At 37.6% G+C, this 22,375-nt stretch overlaps 1 protein-coding gene across 15 annotated transcripts in view; it reads left to right on the forward strand.

Moving 5' to 3' along the window:
- STS (steroid sulfatase) overlaps positions 1–22,375 on the forward strand; it is a 148,469-nt gene that overhangs the window by 121,602 nt on the left and 4,492 nt on the right. For 9 of the 15 annotated variants that reach the window (XR_010884124.1, XR_010884107.1, XR_010884106.1 and 6 more), the window contains 2 exons: positions 9,358–9,513; positions 18,242–18,382. The exons of 1 other annotated variant lie outside the window; for it this stretch is intronic. The gene's annotated coding sequence lies outside the window, so the exon portion shown is untranslated. 5 more of the 15 variants (XR_010884111.1, XR_010884116.1, XR_010884110.1 and 2 more) reach the window with 5 other exon arrangements.

Raw genomic sequence — 22,375 nt, forward strand, 5'->3', positions numbered from 1 at the left:
CTTCTCTGTCATTTCTCTTTCCTCTGGAATGACCCTTTTGCTATCTGAAACACACTCCAAGGAGCTCACTCTCCCCAGCTAGATGCACAGACAGTGAGCTGGATTGAAAACTGGCTGAATGACAGAGCTCAGAGGGTTGTGATCAGTGGCACAAAGCCTGCTTGGAGGCCCGTAGCTAGTTGTAGACAGCTGACCCCCAAGGGTCAATACTGCCTCCAATCCTGTTCAACTTCTTCATCAGTGACCTGGATGGTGCAACAGAGTGCACCCTCAGCAAGTTTGCTGATGATACAAAACTGGGAGGAGTGGCTAATACCCTGGAGGGCTGTGCTGCTATTCAGAGAGACCTGGACAGGCTGGAGAGGTGGGCGGAGAGGAACCTCATGAAGTTCAACAAAGGCAAGTGCAGGGTCCTGCACCTAGGGAGGAATAACCCCATGCACCAGTACAGGCTGGGTGCTGATCTGCTGGAAAGAAGCTCTGTGGAGAAGGACCTGGGAGTGCTGGTGGACACCAAGTTAACCATGAGGCAGCAATGTGCCCTTGTGGCCAAGAAGGCCAATGGTATGCTGGGGTGCATCAGGAAGAGCATTGCCAGCAGGTGGAGGGAGGTGATCCTCCCCCTCTACTCAGCCCTGGTAAGGCCCCATCTGGAGTACTGCGTCCAGTTCTGGGCTCCCCAGTACAAGAGAGATGTGGCACTACTGGAGCAAGTCCAGCGAAGGGCTACAAAGATGATTAGGGGATGGGTCATCTCTTACATGAGGAGCGGCTGGGCCTGCTCAGCCTGGAGAAGAGAAGGCTGAGAGGGGATCTTATTAATGTATACAAGTATCTGAAGGGAGGGTGTCAAGAGGATGGAGCCAGACTCTTTCCAGTGGTGCCCAGCGACAGGACGTGAGGCAACGGGCACAAACTGAAACACAGGAAGTTCTGTCTGAACATGAGGAAGAACTTTTTTGCTGTGAGGGTGAACAGGTTGCCCAGAGAGGCTTCCTCCTTGGAGATATTCAAAAGCCGTCTGGACACAACGTGTCTGGGCAATGTGCTCTAGGTGACCCTGCTTGAGCAGGGTGTTGGTCTTAGATGATCTCCAGAGGTCCCTTCCAACTTCAACCGTTCTGTTTATTCTGTGATTCTGTGAGTCCTGGAAACACTTCTGATAGTTCATATGGCTTTTTCAAAACATTTTGGTATTCTTTACAACTTTTATTCCTAATTTACATTAAAAACAACAAGAATCTGCCTAAAACTTAACATATACAGCAGTCAAGGGATGCTACAAATTATGTTTAAGACTATTCAAGATAGCTTGAATCTGCTAGTTCAGTACTGAAAGCAGTGAGCTTGCACCAATAAAGGCTTCAGCAACTCACAGCTTCTTATGCATATGGGAAGGTTCTGAATTCCAGACTCCCACTGAAATTTTCACTATCCTAACTAGTAAGATAAAAACTAGCTTAATAACCCTATGGTCAAAGTCTTCAGTCTTTGCAGACCTTGAATGATCTGGATTGTAGGTGTTGCAATGCTTACACAGCATCTCCTATATACTTTAAAAAAATTCAATCATACTCCTTAATACTAATCATGCTAGATTCCCTGTGTACATTAATATTAGTCTTATCTGCAACAGAATGGTACCTCGTGTATTTTCCTTGAAAAGAGAAACTATATTGGAAGGAAAGATTCAGCATATATGGCCAACTCAATTATAAAAAAACCCCTCCAATAGCATTTATTCTACTATTATTAAATAATAAACCTTTTAATGTGAATAATATTTTATCGCACCTGATTCATGTGAAAAATATTGTGAAGTAGTTGAAATTATAAGATAGAACACTTTATTGTGACATGCATTTTAACCAAATTTGATATGAAGTTGCTTTGGGTAACAATACTTATTACAATATATTAGGGTCAAAGCATCTCAAAAGCCTTATGGACTCAGACTGGGCTGCAGGAGAATAACCTTAGTTTAATACGATCTTCATTGTTGGTTAATGAAACCCTCCTAACCAAATCCCACCTTTCAAAATGGATTGCCTGGAGACACAGTGATAAAAAGGTTACCAGAAGTCTGTATTGTATTTAAAAACTTCATCAATATTATTTTCTTATTTTTATCTTCTGTGCAATTCTCCTCCCCTCAAAAAAGACAAAATAATCAGGTTTAGGAAAATGTGCCAATTGGTCTGTAACTGAAAATCTTACACTATCATATGTAATGCATTGGGAAGCAATTGAATGCTGCTGTCCATATAACTGTTTAAGCTCCAGGGTATTGTTAGAGTACCAGTTTTAGATCCTAACATCTCACTGTCTGATACATATGAAAAGCACAGTTATCCAGTGACATTTTATCACTCAGTAGGCTTTTAAAAAGATGTATTATTCTGCAAAAGGATCAGCTTGGTGCTCCAGCCTTCTCTCCTGTGATACTTATAAAAATAAAGGGAAATCCTCTTTGATACTAAGATTTATGGCACTGAATGACAGCCCTCTTTGATTATCTTTCAACAAAATTCAGTTGTGAGAGGCCATCCCTAGCAGCTAGATGGCATTCTGCCCTTTCTGGAAATTAATGACAGTGACAGAAGTGTTTTGCTGGAGCTCAGGCAGCTGCTTTAATGTGCACTATATGAATGCTGCAGATACTTATTTTGCCCATCAATTTTTAAGCACTCAATACCAGACTATGTAAAGGGGTGCTCTTCTTCATAGTTTTTTTTAATTTAGGCTCAGTTTCACACATCTCATGATTCTCCTCTTTGCTATCCAGACCCATGTTGGAGAATGTACTTTCTTTTAAAAAAGCTTGGCTTGGCAGATTTATAGAAGAATGTTTTATGGATGCAAACCCTTTTTGGGGTGAAAGGAGGTTGTTATATGATAAGATCAAGGTCACTGCCCATTAAGATGCAGGCTCTGGCCTTAATCTCTAAGGGGAGGGTAGAAAGGCAGCTGTGCAGTAGGAGCCTCCTGAAGCATCTGATTAGTGACATAGTTCCTTGTATGTCTTGAAGGTAATGCAAACTGGAGCAGAATTTTTGCTATTCACTGAAATCTTGCTATCAGTAAACCTCTTCTGATTAGTGCAGGGAGAGTTGTAAGGCACCAACCCTCTAACATACGCTGTGGCTTAAATAGTCCCTGCCCTTTTTATCTAATTGATTCTCAGGGTGCTAAACTTTATCTTGAAAGAGGCCTTTGTAGTCATGTTAATCTGACAAAGCAGAAGGGATAAGTAATCATGAAAGAGGTATAATAATGATGTTTTGCAGAGAACCCAGAGTATGCTAATGAACTGGTGCCTTGGGCATGCTTTTCAGCTCTTGACACCAGTTGCAGGCCCCAGTCACAATTTTATTCCATACTGCTATGCCTTGCTATACTAGGGGAAAAAGGACAGAGTCCATGCACCAAATGGGAGCTGTCACACATCCTGATGTGGTGCCTAATCTGAAAAAAAATGAAGATTGTAGAGCTCATCACAGAATGCATCTGCAAGTCAGTTTAGAGGAGGCAAGAATGTCAGCAGGAGGTTGAGGGATGAAGTCAAGATCTGTGAAAATGTACAGGTTTGGAGATAGGGAATGGGAAAAAATCACTCTTCATCTTCCTGTTGAAACCATACCACTGAGTAGCAAACAATTTATAATCCAGGGAGCCAGGAAGAGGGTGAGATTCCCTAGTAGTAAGCGCACTCACCTGGGTTGTGATGACAGCTTTGTTACAAAACTTCAGGACTGATTAAGTATTTTTAATCAAAGTACACTGATTGCCTCTGGAGCAGAGCGAGACATAACCCTATGACTACAAAGTCATTTGCTGTCTCTGTTACTCGCTCCCTGACCCAATGAATCTATATTTCTTTACTGCAGAACAGCAAAGCTTACAGGGGCAGGGCAAAGAGTGCATTTGCACTTCTCCTTGCCCACCCTCTTTTCACACCCAGCCAGTTGCTTCTGGGTGCTGTGTTTTAATTGCATGTCCCACCCAGAAAAATGTCAAGGAGGAAATGTACAGAAGAATCATCATCCTGATCCCAAGATTTAACAGAAAACTGTATTTGTGTAGGAAGAACCTCATTCTAGTAGTGTGTCAGGAATATTCTAAAAATAGGATCAGAGTCCTCAGATGTTGTTGGCACAACCTAGTCCCTAGCTCCAGAAGGATTTAGAAATGAGTCAGTGAAGGTAGAGGTACGGTTCTAGGGCTGAGATTTATCTTACTTAAGTTTAGACAAGTACAAAGTAGATAGCTAGAGCTGAGCTAGCCTCCATTTCTACCTAGGGGAGAGAAAATCAAGATGTGTCTAGTCTAGCTTGTATGTCTACTTGAAGATGAGATGAATCATGCCTAAGAATCATCTTTTTTTTTTTTCATAGACTAAAAAAAGAAGCATAAGATAACCAGCATAACTAGGGTAAGCCTCAAGACATCTGCATTTAGGCAGTCAAATCCCACTTCTGTCTCCTGGTAGCTTTAAAATCAAAAAGTAAGGAATGTATGAAATTTAAATTCTTCCAACAGTATCTGAATATAGGTCCTCACAATCAGAATTTTGCAATAAAATGACTAAATTTCAATCAAATCCCCCTTTAAGAGACTGTTTGTTCATCTGAGTGTTTGTTTTTTGGTTCTGACCTTTATTTTTTTTTTGTTTCCACCATGCTGTGCAAATCAGTGAGGAAAGATCCTGTTGGATGTATTTAAAAGAAGTGCCATCATTGTACAGGTCAAGCAATTTGTTTTTAAGGTCATATTAATCATTTTGTATGCCAACATTTTAATTATTGCACTAGGATGAGATATTTCAATTAGAATAGATTTTTGCCAACAGTAAATTAAGATCTTTTCCAATTTACATTTTCTGCTAACATCAATTATAATTGTGTTGAATGAACTGGACTAGAAGAACCCTGCTCAACTGAAAAGAGTTACGCCATTTAATATATAGCTGTTGATCTCTACTATAGTATATGCTTACCTAGCATGTTAAAAATCCTACATCATTATACACATATCCTACATTTTCCATCTTATTGTATCTTGCTGAAATATTTCTTAGACAAGCAAATAAATAAACTGCACTGAATTATACATGAAAAAATTACTTTGGGGTTCTACCTGCAAAGCATTTATTACAGTTTTTTCTTAAGTTTAAAGTGTTTATCCTGCATCATATTGGGCATAAAACTAGATACAACATCTTACTGGATTACATTTCTTTAATATTCTGTATTATCATATGTCTGAGTACGTATCTAGAGAGAACATGAGCAGCAAGATCCTAGTTCAGCAAGGCACTTAAACACAGGACTGCAATTTAACTATTTTAGTCATTCCACCGTGGTCATGAACTTTGCTGGATGAGACCCTTTCCCAACAAAAGATACACAGACTGATTCATGTATAACAATTTACACCTGTTAATATCTTTAATTTACTCTAAAGCAAAAATCTAACAACTAATATGTTTTAAATACCAGTTGTTTCCCTTTCCAGCCTTTCCTGGTCCATACTTGCAGGCTGTGTCCATCAGATATTTGTAACCTTGCCTCCAGCTTTTCTCTTTGTTCAAAATACAATGCAAACTAATATTTTTTCTGAGTTCAACAGCCAATTACTTCTGTTACTAGCATACTGTTTACCATAAAGATCATGATGTAGAATGTACTGGAGAAGGAAAAAAAATACAACAACAGAACAATGAAAAGCTTTCAGAAAGAATAAATCCAAATGCATGGAGGGTCAACCACTATCCAGCTATAAAATATATTTTTTTACATGGGTCACAAAAAAGAACACCAAATCTGTTAAATTAATCACCAGAGCAAAACAAATATTTAAATGAGAGATGAAAAAGATGCATTTTTCATGTAGAGCTAGAAAGCAGCTAAGCCCAGCATTAACTACCTTCACATTAACTTATTGCTCCATAGAAATAAAACACTGTTGTCAGGACAGGAAATAAGCTAAAAGATAGAAAAACTGGATGCAAGCATCAAGTGTATGAATTAGATAAGCAGCCAGAGAGAGATACAAAAATCACACCAGCTCTGCTGACCTTTATAAACAGAACAGAGAGAAAAACATGAAATTAAAAGATCTAGACCAAAATGAGAAAACACTACCATAATTATTGATATGGGTGGTGTACTAAAGAGAAACATTTCTCATTGCAGTAAGTAGGGAAAGGCAAATGCCTGGTAAATCATGTTTAATCTTAATCTTCGCTGGGAAACAGTCAGTTTCATTTAGAAACCTACGCAGTACTTTCATTAGGTGCCCAGTGGAGGCACCTCTTTTCAGTATTTTCAAATGACTACTTTTCATACCTGTATTTGTTGCAGAAATGGAAATGCCTTTAAAGGTTGCCAGAGGAAGGTCATTTTTGCTTTAATTGCAAGCACCAAAGTTAAACACATAGGTTCAGCACACAGATGTGCTGAAACAGAAGCTCTCTAGGCTAATTTCAGAGAAAGAAGCAATCCAGAAGTAGTGGTTTTGGAGTCACTAAAGATCTGGGACAGAAGATAACCTCCAGGGTCAGTAAGATCTTTTATGACCTTTTCTTATTCTCTGAATAAAAGGAAATAAACATTTAAACATGATTTCACCCAACTATTCTGGTCAATGTTAAAATAGGCTAAATAATTAGTCTTAGGTCTAAATATTTTATTTTTGGTCAAATGCCTTACTTCCATTTGCTTCTGTCTTTATCTGAATGACAGAGATTAACAATAGCAGAATTAGATTTGCAGGACTAAATGCTCTAATACAGAACTGCAAATGTAATATATACGTGTGTTTCTGATTTTGTTTAAAGAACATCTGTGCTTAGGGAATGTAATTTTTTTTTATATGCTCTCTTAGTCACTAATTCTATTTTCTCATTTCTCTCCAAACTTTCTCGTAAGTTTTTAAAACTCATAAGTTTTTAAAATGTAGCTTCTTAAGAGAATAATGAGTACCATTGTTTAGAAGCATAAATTAACCCTTGCTCAGTTCTGTGCCGCCAAACTGCAACCAACGGCTGAGTTAGCTCAGTAAAAGCTACATTAACTACGCTGACGTCTGAAGCAGACGTTTCTCAAAGCTGAAGTAAACTGACATTAGTAAAACATCTGACCTATAACACACTTTCCTTTTTTTCTACAAAAATACTACAAGCATACACTTCCTCATGTATTTTCATGAATTATTGATGCTACCTTCACTATAGAAGGCATATAATGCAGCAAGGGACAACAATATATCCAAAGGATGATGAAGATCTTATTTGATGGAAGGACTAGATGACTGTCTAATTGGGCTGTGATCCGGACTGTTTCTTTCTGTAGTCTGCAATTCCTAATTCACAAAAGAGCACAATATAAAATTTAGCAAGGAATCTCCATTAAATGGGAACAAAAGTATGTATTTCTAAAGATGGTAGTGGGTGAATCTTTCTGAAACATAAAATAGTGAAAGAGTTCAGTATTGAAGCAGCACTCTCTCCATTCTTATGCATTATTAATTATCTTAACAAAAATAGCATGCACATGTCAACATTCATTAGCAATTTTAAAACATAATAATCTATTTAAGGCCTGTCATATCATGAAGCCTACCTAATGTAACTGATTGTTTAGAAAAGATAATTTACAATTTTTAGTGGACTGTCTACAAGTTCCACTAATCACCTCAGATGAAAATCATGTTTGATGATCACAGTCTCTGAGTATGGTTACTTTATCTATGTTTCAATATTCATTTATGTCTGTTTTTGCCTAATTGAAATTAATTGGAATAAATGTGTGACAAACAGTTAAGAAGTCAGTAACCTAATTGCAGCAGAAAGATTCAATTCAGTTGCACAGAAAAGCCTGTCTCTATTTTTCTTCTTCTATTTTCGCCCTGTGGTCCCTTTTTACGGTATATGACAACCATCATCTACCCATAAACCCTGGCTGCGAAAGCCTGGCATACAGCAAAGACAGGTTTTATTCGATTTTCATGTTACAGTAAGAGAAGTGATTAACATAATATTTATTTAAAATGTAAATTATTTATTTCAAATGTAAATTATTTATAGCTGACCAATTCATAGTCACATACCATTGGCCATACAGTGTATACTGTGATTTGTGGAGATACTGTTATCACAGTGGAAGGAGAAGTCATAATGATTACAGTAAGTACTTCAGTTCAACACATACCACATGCCCTATAGGATTTCTAAATATCTTTCCATATGACTGCTAATTCATGAAGAAAAGCACTTGCGCTATGTGTCCAAAAACCCCAGCAACTGATTTTTATTTGGGACTTAATGCAAGATCTAATTCCACCTTTTCCTACCATAGATCCTTCTTGTGAAAGTCCTTACCTGCTCTTACAATGCATATCTGTGTAATGCTAGTGGTGAGACAAGTACAGGCCAATGCAAAGGAAGCAGGCACAAAGATTACATTTTTACTCAGCTCTTTTCTTCCTCCCACAATAAATTGAGGTGCGTTCTAAAAGTTATTGTAGCAGCTGGTGGAAATGTCCAGCACAATAGTCACTGCAGTGTCTAGTGTTTTTTAATATATTTGGTCAGTTCTGCAAACCTGACTGCTCAAATACAGCAATTATTTGAACTGTTTTTTTTTTTTTTTCCCCATAATCCTTAAGTTCTACTAAGGTCCAACAATAATCCAGAAGCAGTTTTCAAGTTCTTCCACATTCAGATTCTTATCCAACCATGAATAATGCAGATGATTGATGTATCTTGAAGTGAAGAGCCTTTTTGTCATTGTCACTTTGATTGGCCAGAAATGATTCCTAAGTGCAGTATATGAAAGGACTCTCAGCCTTCAAAGAAAAGTGTAGGAAGAGGTGAGAATGGCATGACAGAAAAGTCTTTTCCATGTAAAAAATACCCATCAAATTTCTGTCCTCCTTATGCGATTGTGATTTTGCTCATTTTCATCATCAATGAGAAGCAGCATTTTCCAAAGAAGAGATGAATACTGTTACCAACTTTAAGGAAGAAGTAACAGTTTCAGAGTGAAAAATAAGGAAGTGGGGGAATGGGGTGCAGGAGTAAGGTTTAATCTCTGCTTCAGAAGATACACCAATGTAATTAAAAGAATCTGCAGCTGACCTCCCTTAACCGATTGAAGCCCCTAATAAACACCCTTAAATCAGTGCCATTTCATATAAGCCTTTTCTTTCTCTTTCTTTTCCTCTTTCTTTTTCTCTGTTCTTTGCTCTTTGTTCTTTTTCTGTAGGTTTTAATCAGGTCAAGTACTACGAAGTTTACATCTGTGTAGTGTTACTGATTGATTTAAAATCTGTCACTACACTGATATTGCTCTATAGATATCTCCAAGACCTAAGAAAGGGAAGATAAGGAAGCTAAAATTGAGGAAGCAAAGGAGCTGCGTGCAGAGGGAGGCTGGATGGCCATGAGTAGGCAAGTAGCTGACTGAGCAGAAGAGCAAGCACCTGAAGCTGGGAGGGAAGAACAACTTGAAGGTATGATCAAAACACCAGAACAAAATAACAAATATGGCAGAGAAACAAAGCACAATACTAAAAAAGACACTTTTTCCACCAAACTGGAAGGTCAGAGTCATATCTCAGCCCTAAAAAGTAGTGTGAATATTTCCATCAGTCCTTTGAATGCCACCTTTTATAAATAAGCTTGGGTTACACAGTTTCCCTGGCAAAACAAGCTTTTTTATCCTTCAAAGGTATATAATGAAAATACATAGAACTTTTTCCATACCATGCTTACGGCTGGGCAATATCCCTCAATCAAGGCAAGAATGACATAAAAAAAAAAAAAAAAATCCTCAAAGCATGCACACACATGCACACACACACGCCAACCCAGAAAGGTGTATCAGAATATTTTCTGTGCAAATACCGAATCATGATAACTGTATTTAATGTGAGCCATCAAACACTAAAAGTTCTGGAAGAAAGGCTCTGTAGCTTTCCATACAATAAAGACTATTTAATGAGAAATAATCTTAGAAATAATTGTCATTTATTTAAACATATATTGTTAGGAGCCCTTTTAGAGCAGGTAATAAAGCCATTGTGTGACATCTCCCCTTCAGCTACATTGTCCTCATTTCTTTCTCAGTGTCCTTGTTACTGCAAGGAAAAATAACACTGACAGTTAAAAAGCCTTGGTTTAACTTGCATAGATATATCTGGAGATCTATGCCATACTTGAGTTCATTTAAGATGTTGCATGACAACTTGATCCTTTGAACTCAGTCTGTACTTGATCTTGCACCTTCATGTTGCCATGACTCCCAGATAAAATAATTTAAGTATTTTACCCTAAAGGCAAACCAACAATTAACATATTCCAAAGAAGTGTCCTTGGTTGTGCCTTCTGTTCTGGAATACTGATGCACAAACTCTTTTCATGCACAAGCATGCACATCATTAAGTTTTCTTTGTAAACCTTCAGGATATCCTCTGGAAAAAAGGGAAAGGGAAGGGAAGGGACCTTGAATCTCCAAAACTCCATTAAAATGATTGTTATGATCTCTACCCTCTTAACCTTTATAAACTCATTTTCCACAGTTGCTGTTGAATTGCTTCCTGCAAAGTGCCAGAACAAGTGACACTGACAATAGGTTTTTCATTTTACCCACAGTACCTATAGATAAAAATGATTCTAATAAGTTTTCATCAATAATTTTGATCCCTTAACAAAATACTGCACCTATCTTTCTGTCAGATGCAAGAATGGTAAAGTGCGTACTATTGTCACACAGAATGAAGTGCTCTTTGAAATATCATAAACAAAATACAACAAAAATAAAATGTATGTTATATGTTAGGAATCTACGAACATAAACTGATTCTTGATGTAAATAGCTTTTCTTTGCAGAAAAAAAAGAATTTAAAATATATCAGAAAATATTTTTCTATGAAAGGCTGGAGCTGCAGGAGGTGATTGAAAGCTTTGCAATATCTTGTGGTAATTGTAAAGTCATGATTGCTAGTTAGAAAGCAAATATTTTAAAGTCTTTTGCAAATGTTTACTACACTAGTTTAGATTCAAACTGTGGGATATGTGGTGGTGGTGGCAAATATTTCCCAGCAATCACAGTATTTTCAAAGAACTATATGTAGTGAAGCAGAATACTCATTTTCAGGTGGACAAGATGTGAACATGGCACGAGGGGTTAGGTTGACTAGGTGTCTTTTGTTTTCATTATAAAGTCTTTGTTAGTGTAATTCTAGACTAAAACACAGTCAAATAAATTCGGTTGGATTTTTTAGTCCTAAATGAAATATTTTGTCAAAATTAATCTTCCTTCTTGGATTTTTTTTTCCCTTTTTCTTTCTTTTCACCTCTCCTCTCTTTTTTCTTGAGAGATTTATTTTTAACATTATATTAATTTGGCCTTTTTTTTTCTCATCTCCTTCTCTTTTTGAGACAAACATGAACATATTTTAATGAACACTTTATTTTTTTGCCAAAAGAGCTTCTTCTGTTAATGGAAATTATAAAACCAACTTTGCTGGTAAGTCACTTAGTGTTGCTATTCCTCTGTTTTCTGTGAGGCATTGCTATTGTGAATGCCCTGAAAGCATTATTTCAAGTTAAAAAGGAAGATGTACTTCTGGTGCCTACAATCAGAGATATAAGTCCATATATCAACTCATAAGTAGGAGGGAATCGTTTTTCAGCGATCCTAAGTACTCACAGCTATCTGTGACTTAACTCTCAGAGCTACATACCATATGTTCTGCTACCAGATATAACATTTGTTGTAATGCAACATGGACACAATGCTCAAAAAGGCATCTCTCAGCCAGTTTAGATTTCTATTCTCCAGGGAAAACAAAGTTTTGCCTCAGCCAAAGGATGAGGGATTTTTTGTAATATTCATTACTGCTCAGTGAGTATTCCCTGCCCTCTACACCTTACTTTTAGAAACATACTGTGGAGTCTGCCCTTCTCTAAAAGTTTTTGAAGCATACATTATTTCAGTGTTTAAGATGTATTTTTGTTTCAGTCAACATTCAGTAAGGTATTTTGTTACTGCCAGAGCACAGATAGGTCCCAGTCAGCTCAGTGTTAGATAACAGATTCTTGAACAAGATTACAGAAGCAGAGCAAAACTATATAGCTAAGAAATTACTCACTATCATATGTAGTACTTTTACCACATCTATCTCTCTGAATTTATAGGGTGTACAAAGGCCTCTCACATAAAACGTACAAGATACCAATCAACTGTATTCTTCATTCTGGAAAAGTTCATCAGATACAATATCAATTCCTAATGATGAGAAAGAAGGGATGGTGTGGGAGTTTTTCTTGGTCTTCTGGACTTTTTTTTTTTATTTAGGAATGCAAGTCTTTTTGTTATAGTACTGAAACAACAAAGATGAAGTTCCTAATTGAACAATAACTATTCTGCGTTACTGTGGTGCAGCTGATCTGTAAAGAACTTCTGAAAATCAACTTTTTATCAGTTAGTGCGAGTTCCTTGCCACCAATCTCATTGTCATTTCCATTTTTTACTGTTGAGGCTGTTTAAAACAGTTTATTATGTTTAATTTACTGCCTATGTCAATATCAGTATGTTTAGCATTAATCTTCCATGTTGTGCTGCAGGAACTCTGAGTGTCTTACCTACTCACCACAACCTTCTTTGCAATCAGTCAAGCAATCATGATATCACTTATATTTTTCCAGTAATTCAGATATGGTGCACAGGATCGCCTTCTTATAAATGCAGCAGTATGAACTCTGGAACCGCTCCAGTGCTAGGGTTCTCCCAAAAGAAGAGGCGCTTTACCATCCCAGCCATAAGAGTTTAAAAAACAAATAAACAAGGTGAAGTTGTAGGTTTAGCTTTTTTCATTTATTTATTTATTTATTTAAAGTCTCCTGCCAGCCCCTTTCTATCCATGACAATTGCAATTGCCAGCTTTGTCATATAACAAGTCATCAGTAACATGAGGTGGGGCCATTTCTCCAGCCTGAAAGTCAAGGTTGTGACTTCCAGCCTTTTCACCCGTCGCCTGCTTCCCCCTGCCCTTCCTCCTCCTCCTCTTCTGTTTTCTGGAGAGGGTCAGTTTTGGACCCATTCCTCCCCGCCCCAGCCCCCAGCTTTGGTCCCTGGGAGGCTTCTGTGCATCTTCCCATCCCATCCCATCCCTGGAGCGGGCACCTCCAGGGGATCCCCATCCCCCTCCCCGTTCGAAGCATTCAGCTTCACACTCACCTGTTCCTCTTGAGGCCTCGTGTGACAGAGCAGCGAAATGAAGGGATGCAGGGCAGGGAGCAGAGGGCTCTGAAGCTAAGGGGGCTTTTTCTGTTTGGCCCTACCTACTGCATGGAAAAGGTGTCGGCTGATGACTCTGATCCTCTCCTGCACCTGTGCCTATTTGTCACCTCCTCAGGGGAGGCGAAACACTTTGCACCAGATCTCTCACTGGCTGTGTATCATCTACAGATTGAGGAGCAACCAAAATATTTCTTGCTAGCACAGTCTAAAAGTGCTGGAGGTTGACGTTTTTCCCATCACAAGGAGAAGGCCTGCAGAAGGAAGCAAAATGGCGTTATTTCTTCTGACCAGACCCCAAGAACTGGTGACTCTGAAGTGTGGTGTTTTACCATACAGATGTGGGATATATTCCAGAAAGAATTTGGGTTGTTTTTTGAAACTTGACCCTATGTTTGAAGGGGGATCCATCAGGTTAACTGAAGTATGAAAGAAATCTGAAAATGAGGGTAGGGAAAGTAGGAAATGTCTTAAATATAACAAAAAGCAGATGACAGAAAAGTATTATTTCCTCAGGAACAAAGGAAAAATGCTTCCTGAAATGCAAGACTTTAAAATACCATCTGTAATTTCTTTCCAAAGCAACAGAATGAATTCAGACAGTAAGAGAGGTAACTCCAGTGATAGTGGTAGTGTGATAGTTTAGGAACCTTATATAGCAGCTAGTAGTTGTATTTAACTCTCCTTTCCTCAAAAGGACAGTGTGAAACAGAATCTGTGAGAATGAAAACTTTAATTAGTAACTGTTTGTTAGTTTGGTGGAATGCACCCAGTCCATTAAAATGGGATAACTGTGTTGTAGGGAAAAGCATGCATGCTGATAATTGCATGGTGGTAAGCTTAATATAGGGGGAAAGAGCAACTTGATTTTCTGATAAAGATGCCAGAGACAGAAGAATCAGCTTTCCAGCTGTGTGAGACCATTATCAATCAAACACAAATTTTAATGAAATTTGATCTCAGTGGGAATGAGGTACTTATATGACAAACTCAGGAAGCAGCAAGCAAGGAGGAATTAACAAACATACAATATTAAAATACTTTGTTTTAAATAAAAATGGAGGTGTGGAGCTTTACTCTTCAGTTGCGTGGTTTGTCATTGCAATTGCACAGACAAATTAAACAACTGAGTGCACAACAGTTACTGGTAATTTGTATGCACAAGGTGCTAGTTTGCATATAAAAGAGCAAAATGAAATGTTGTTTAAAAAACAGATTCTTGAAGAGTAGACTAGAAATGGATGGCAGACTGCAGATGGGAGAGTATGCTGAAACAGAGTGCTTGGATATTGTTAGTGTTTCCAATACTTTTGTCCTATTTAAACACATTTGCTGAACAGTAGGAGATGCCTGCGATTTTGCAGCTCAGATTTCCAGAGGATACAAAAACTCCTGAAATGTGAGATGAGTCTAAGTGAGCTACAGCTTGATGATACTCAGAGAATAATTAACTCTATTTACCCACATATGTGCTTCTGAAATGATCCTGCCAGTCAGCAAGCATACAAATGCTCAGCCAGGAATCACAGCCTATGAGATCCCTCTGCCTCTGGAGCTGAAGCTAACCAGAGTTCACTGCAGAGAGATGATTTTTCTGTATTGCCACATTTCTGTCTCACCACAGTCAGTTGCCTTTTACAAAAATCTTGTAAAAAACACCAAACAAGAACACAGATCTTTCTAAGAGTGAAGACATATTTGAAGCATAAAACGAAAGAAGTTAGTGGTGTATGGTGTTGCCTGCCATGGTTCCAGCTGGGAAGGAGACAGGCTGATGCCAGAAGTTAATAACTGCTACGAAGATGGTTACATTACTGTGGTGGTAGTTCCAGATCTGTCTAGTGCTCCATTATTTTAAAAAGTGAGTGACAAAACCTGGGTTTAGTATTGCTTAAAATAATACTTACCATATTTTGATTCCCCTCCAGCAGATATTCTACTCTGTATTCAAAATGTGCGTCTTTGTGTTTTTGCTCTCTTTTTTTTTTTTCCAGACAAGGGAGTACTCATCTGCAATAATATGCTTTTATGCTTGTTTGCTTGGATCTTGCAAAGAACAAAATTAAGATTTTGACCTCTGTGTCTGACAGTTGTTTCATACCATCCAAAGCTCTGTCTTCTTACTTATTTCACATGGCAAATTAATATAAAATACTTTAATAGATGTATCTAAGCAACATAAGTATGCTGTGGTAACCTTCCTTTAATTATGTCAGATATACCCAATGTTCCCAAACTAGTGGTAGGGTACAGTACACAATAGCTTACAATAAAAGCTAAAATAATGTTTTTGATGAACGAATATTGGCTGTATATTTGTGGAGAATAATTTAAAAATTATTATTTTTTTTCTATGAATTGTTAAATAGATATTAATGTTGGTCTGCATGGTTATGCTCATCTAATCTTGGTAATACAATAGTACATACAGTACAGTCTTAAGAAAACATAAACAAGTCTCCCAGTGTGCTGTGAGCTTTGGGAGCCAGATAAATTCAAGAAGTTGTTCATTTTATTGTATTTTAGCTTTCATTTTCACTGGGTTTTCTTGTTTTCTGTGCTTAGTTAATCTTTTTCTAGTGTAGAATTTCTGTTAATGTTTTTAGAGTGTTCAAGGAAAGTTGTAAAGGAGTTGCTCATTTGAAGGAAAGTACAAATACAAGGCTATGTGTGCACTGACTGTATTACTTTAATTTCCAGCTATTGTTTTGGTGATAAATGTATTCCTTTTGGGGGGTAGTAAGAAGAGAAAATTCTGTTTTAAAACCAGTTATTCTGATGTCATTTTTTTCATTTTGTTAACTTTTACAGAACACAAAGTTAGTCATACAGCTCAACAAAGAAGAGATGTACAAAGGCAATTATGTAGTGGTGGACTTCTCCTGTTTGACATGTTTTTCTGTCAAAGAGAGGCGTTCAAATACCTCAGAGATATTCAGGCAGTGAAAAGTCAGTTAATTTCAATATAATCATAATTTCATCAATTTCAGTCCATGGAATTTTAGCAGCTAAATACCTTTGAGGATGTGGATCAAAGACACTCAACATATTTAACAGTTACATTCAGCCACACAAATTAACATCTGTAAAACGGCTCTGGGATAAACTTACTCAACTGCAAAGGAGTCATAATTTTGCTCTCTAGCATTCCTATGGAAGTTGCTTATGTTAATTAAGCAAATAACTTCATTAAATCATAGAAAGAGAGACATTTACTTTGATCATGTGTGATTTAATGGTGCTATCTGCATATATACATATATTCTCACTCACATAAATATATTTAAAGACACACATATACCCACAGTTATTATTGTCAGATTTATGTCTCTTGCTGCCTATCTTGTTTGTCAAATCACTATAATTCAACATTGTCTTAACTGGAAATTTTAGAAGTTTCAGAATGGCAAGTATAAATGAAAATGAATTCTGTTTTTATGTTTGGATGCTTCATCTTTCCCATTTCCTCTAAGTAATTTTTCCCAGTATAATATTCATTTTGGTTCTGCAGATGTGTACTGGAATTTGTGTTATTGTCCCCCAAAGAAACAAGTGCTTTCATTCTAGAGTAGCTATTTTATAGTAGTATCCAGTCTGCCTAAATAGGTGCCAACTGAAGTGCTGCGTCATGTGTGCTCCAGGAACTTGATTTGGTTCTTGGAAGAGAAAGAACAATTCAGTTAGTTTGTATAGCACAACCCCTGTGTTTCCTATATAGATAATGAAATGAGAGTCAGGTTCCTCTAAAGAATTGTACATAAATTCTTTCTTTTCTTTGAAATACCAAAATTGTAAAAATTTTGTTCATCACTAAGTCAAATCTCTGTATATTTTTAGCTTCATATTTATGTGACTATAATGATTTGATTCCTGCTAGGAAATAACTGTAGCTCATTTTTTTGCATCTTGCCATGTACTGATCTCTATAGGCATTTATACCTCTGTTTATCATAATGGTACATAGGTGTAATATCTTTTGTCTGCACTGGATTTTATGGAACAAACTTTCAGCTGAAACATGCATGGCAGAATTTCCATGGAGTATCAATTTATACTTACATCTTTTTCATAAACATCACTTATCCCAGGGATTAGTTTGCATGTTGCACTTTGTCTTTAAGATGTTTGTGCTAAATTTGTCCTTCACATTCCTATTCTATTTTCCATTGGTCCTGCATTTGGAAGAAAGTGCTGTACCAAATAATATATAACAACAGCTGCAGTGGCAACAGCAGCAACAACAACAATGCAATTTTACTAGCCATGCCTATAATAATATATAAGATTGACACAGATGTGTTACTTACAAAATGCCAGCTGCTGGCACTTCTTTTCTTATTGACTATAAGCAAACAAAAAAGAAATAAAACAGATGATTCCTATGGCATGCCACTTACTTCATAAATATTTCGGCAAACATAAGGGCACATTTAGTAGCTGAATATATTTTACCCTTGGATACATTCAATTTATATTCATTTTAGAATTTACTCTGTTAATTAGAAAAGGTTATAAGATTAATAACTAGTCATTGCTAATGTATGCAATGGACTGTAAGCTTCCATTGATAATGTTTTCTCCCAAAGAGGCATTAGAGATTAGTTCATACAAAACATAGTGAGCAATATATGCTATCTTTCCAAGCTGGTCTTCATCTCTGTGTTGCTTTACAATCTCCAAATCATTTCTAAACTCCCTGCTAGAAAAGCAAACAAAAAGCCAGCAAACACTATCCTACCAACAGAAGATGATACATGGCAATTTCAAAGATTCTCATAGAAAATAATTGATTTTTAAGGACTCCTTTGTAGATGTAAAATGAGATCGCTTAGAAACACTTGGAGAATACTACAGCTTGTAAAAAGATCATCTGTTGTTGAGAAAATTTAGTACTAACTGCTTGGGATCAGTGAACAGTCTATTTTTCTGGTTTCCAGGGCATTAGGCTGACCCTTGGCAAGTGTTCCAGGCCCAGACTGGAGCATTTCTGAGATTCATAATCGTGGACCAGAAGGACAAAGTCGTCTCTGCAACCATGCGAAATCACTCTGCCCAAACACAGGCTGAAGAAAAAGAAGGTCAGCCAGCATCCCCCTCCTCCTAGTCAGCTGGGGCAGGGGATTCATTGCAGTGTGTGGTGGCCAGGTGGCCTCTACATAGACAGCTAATGACGTGCTTTTCCTCGCATGGGCAAGTTTTCTTATCAGATCTCTCAGACATGAAAGAGGCTATTAGGGCCAAACATCTCTAGGCAAAGCATCTACTACATCCTATATCTTGAATCATTTTACTGCTGGCATACTGAACTAAACAGTCTTCTTTCTGTGTGTTCTGTCCTTTCCCTTACTGAAATTTGGAGGAAAACAGTCCAATGAGAGGCAGAATATCCATAAAGTCTTAACCTGTAATCTGTTTTAGGACACTAATATCCAGAGGTCTTCTGCTAAGATCTCATCTCCTCATTTCCAGTGCATCTGCAAGAAAAAGGATAAAACTCACTCAAGCCCCCCCTGCTTTCTTTTGCTATGGACAGAAATGCCAGATTTTAGGTTGGTCTTCTCACATCCTAGTGATAGTTTAGTTACTTTAAATCATTCTGAGACTTTCTCAGGCTCCCATTTTTGGAAAAAAAATACAACTTTTTTATCTTTATAAATACAGTGTTAGAAAGGAGCTCATCAGCCCCCTACATTACTTATAAAATGTCTGAAGATTTGCTCTGACAATTCTTTTAAATTGATAATCACAGAATCACAGAATCACAGAATGGTTGAGGTTGGAAGGGACCTCTGGAGATCATCTAGTCCAACCCCTCTGCTCAAGCAGGGTCACCTAGAGCACATTGCACAGGATCGCGTCCAGGCGCGTTTTGAATGTCTCCAGAGAAGGAGACTCCACAACCTCTCTGGGCAACCTGTTCCACTGCTCTGTCACCCTCACAGCAAAAAAGTTTTTCCTCATGTTCAGACAGAACTTCCTGTGTTTCAGTTTGTGCCCGTTGCCTCACGTCCTGTCGCTGGGCACCACTGGAAAGAGTCTGGCTCCATCCTCTTGACACCCTCCCTTCAGATACTTGTATACATTAATAAGATCCCCTCTCAGCCTTCTCTTCTCCAGGCTGAGCAGGCCCAGCCGCTCCTCATGTAAGAGATGACCCATCCCCTAATCATCTTTGTAGCCCTTCGCTGGACTTGCTCCAGTAGTGCCACATCCCTCTTGTACTGGGGAGCCCAGAACTGGACACAGTACTCCAGATGGGGCCTCACCAGGGCTGAGGAGAGGGGGAGGATCACCTCCCTCCACCTGCTGGCAACACTCTTCCTAATGCACCCCAGCATACCATTGGCCTTCTTGGCCACAAGGGCACATTGCTGCCTCATGGTTAACTTGGTGTCCACCAGCACTCCCAGGTCCTTCTCCACAGAGCTTCTTTCCAGCAGATCAGCACCCAGCCTGTACTGGTGCATGGGGTTATTCCTCCCTAGGTGCAGGACCCTGCACTTGCCTTTGTTGAACTTCACGAGGTTCCTCTCCGCCCACCTCTCCAGCCTGTCCAGGTCTCTCTGAATGGCAGCACAGCCCTCCGGTGTATTGGCCACTCCTCCCAGTTTTGTATCATCAGCCATCTTAACCTATCCTTTCCAACCAAAAGTGTTGACTTCAATATGTTAGAATAATCCAGATTAAAACAAAAGGGAAATATCCACATGTAGACACTTAAATTTAGGTATCATAGATAAAATGTGAATCCCAACCCTCAGGTCAAATGCTTCAGAAAATAAAGTACATATAGATATGTCATTCTGCATTTCTTCCTCAAATCTCTGGTACTATGTTCCTCTTGAGAGAGTGTCTAAAAGGGCATTTCAAGAACTCTGAGCATTGCAAGATTCAGGATTATAACATCCCTAAATTTAGATGTATTTTTCAATTTAAAAAGTTGTCAGAGCACATCTTCAGGTATTTTATATGTAGCAGAGGGAGCTGATGACCTTCTGAGATCCTTTCCAGTTCTGTACTTACAAAGATCAAGAAAGTAGTGTTTTTTCCAATAGTTGCAATATAAGTATCAAATATGTTGCACAAAATTATGGAAACCTTAGGATTTTACTGGAAGAAAATGCATGAGCTTTTTTATTTTCAATTTTATTTGAAGAGAAAAAGTCTGTAGGAGTCTTAAGAAAATATATAGAACAATAAAATCACTTTCTACCTAACTCAGATTCTCTTCTCATCCCTTAAACACTTAAACATCTGAGTTAAAGAAATTAACATTAGTGACAACAAAGTCAAATAAATATTTATGTAATAAAGGGCATTCACTACATAATTTAGTTCTTGTAATTGGTATACCGTAAAACAAATAATAATAAATACAAGGAATATTGAAATGCCACAGTGTCGTGTAATCAGAAGGCAATTGAAAGACTGTGAGGAGTGACAATCAAACTAGTGAACAATGTTTGTTGTAGATCCACCCCATCCTTTAGTTTGTTTATCATATTTTTCACTGATAATGTTAAAAAAAAGTATTAATCCCTGCACTTTTCTATGCAAATCTTTTCTGTGAAATGTTGGGTCAGAAATATATGCACATATTTTCAGAAATTCGAACAGTGATCCACATATAGTCATACACCCCTTTTAAACAAAACACAGCTTATCTTTTCAGTGCATGAATATCTATGAGTACTGTGATCCTGTAAGCATACCCTCAATTTCCTTTGTAAAAATAGTCTGTATTACAAATATAACATAGTTCTTTATTATACTGTAGCATCTTACTGCTTTATGTAAACACAGATTATAAGACAGTAATATTAGAAATTAAATATTAATAGACATTGTGCTTTCCAAATACAAGCCTCAAAATACAGTTCATATTTCACCTTTAATACTTGACTGACTATCCTCATAACTTGCCAGAATACATCTGATTAGCTAGTATATATTTTTGTTTATGGCTAAAGACTATCTGCATTAGTCCGCTCTGACACAGTTAATTGTCAGACTTTGCAGTACAGTTCTGAAGCATCCAAAACCATTACGACATGGTATGTCCCTTTATAGCTGTGTATCAGAGGGGCTATTAAATGAACAAGGGCAATTAGCTTTTTAATTGTGGTCTGAACTTCCACAGATTTTAGTGGGAGATTGTAAAACGATCAGTTAAAAGTGTTTTTATGCAATGTTTAAGGGTTTATTTGTACACTTGATTACAATGGGGTTACAAGGTCATTTAAATGAAAACTTTCTGTTTTGTATTGCAAACCATATGATCTCAGTTAACTAGAATATTAACTTATATACTAGCAGCTGAGACACATGGAGTTATTAAATCAGGCTTGCAGAGTTATGAATGATAATCATATTATGCCCTCAACTTTGATTGATTGATTCATTCTAAGAACATTTATTTGTAGTATACACCACTGTAGTGTTGTGCTATGTCTGCTTCCTTGTCCTTTTCTTCTCATACTCCCTTAACTGTTTGCATTCACTTACTTTTTTATCAGATGTCTCCTCTCACTTCCTGCTGGATTGCTTTCCCTACAATAATCATATTTCCTCTTGCCTTTGCCGAATTGGCAAGGGATTTGTAAATCTTCATGAGAGTAAACCAAAAATTTCTCACAAAAGTAAAGTTTCAGAAAACAACATGTATTTATTGAGCTCAAAAGGCAAAAAAAAAAAAAAAAAAGTATTTTTCTGAGTTCAAGGCAGGGCGGTAAAGGTGACTCGCTGGGACTACTGGCAGTTTGGGCTGGGAACAGTCAGTTCAGGGAACCCCTGGTGTCTCCCAAGTGACATTGATGGGCTTGATAGACCCCTACAGCAGGGTCTAGTTTACTGTCTGGTCTGTATGCTTACTATCCAGCTGGTATTAATCCCAGATGTTTTCCAGTTATCTCAAACAGTGGGTACAAGATAAGCCTAATACTCTCTGATTTAGTTCTTCTATAGTTCTATGGTTTTCAGTGGTTCATCCCCTAAATTACATTTGGAAAAGAGGATGCTCAGACTATTCGGCTATCATTGCAGGTTTCAGGAGGAGCCTAGAGAAAGGACAT

The sequence above is a fragment of the Apteryx mantelli genome, chromosome 1, assembly GCF_036417845.1.
Source record: "Apteryx mantelli isolate bAptMan1 chromosome 1, bAptMan1.hap1, whole genome shotgun sequence".
Taxonomy (NCBI): domain Eukaryota; kingdom Metazoa; phylum Chordata; class Aves; order Apterygiformes; family Apterygidae; genus Apteryx; species Apteryx mantelli.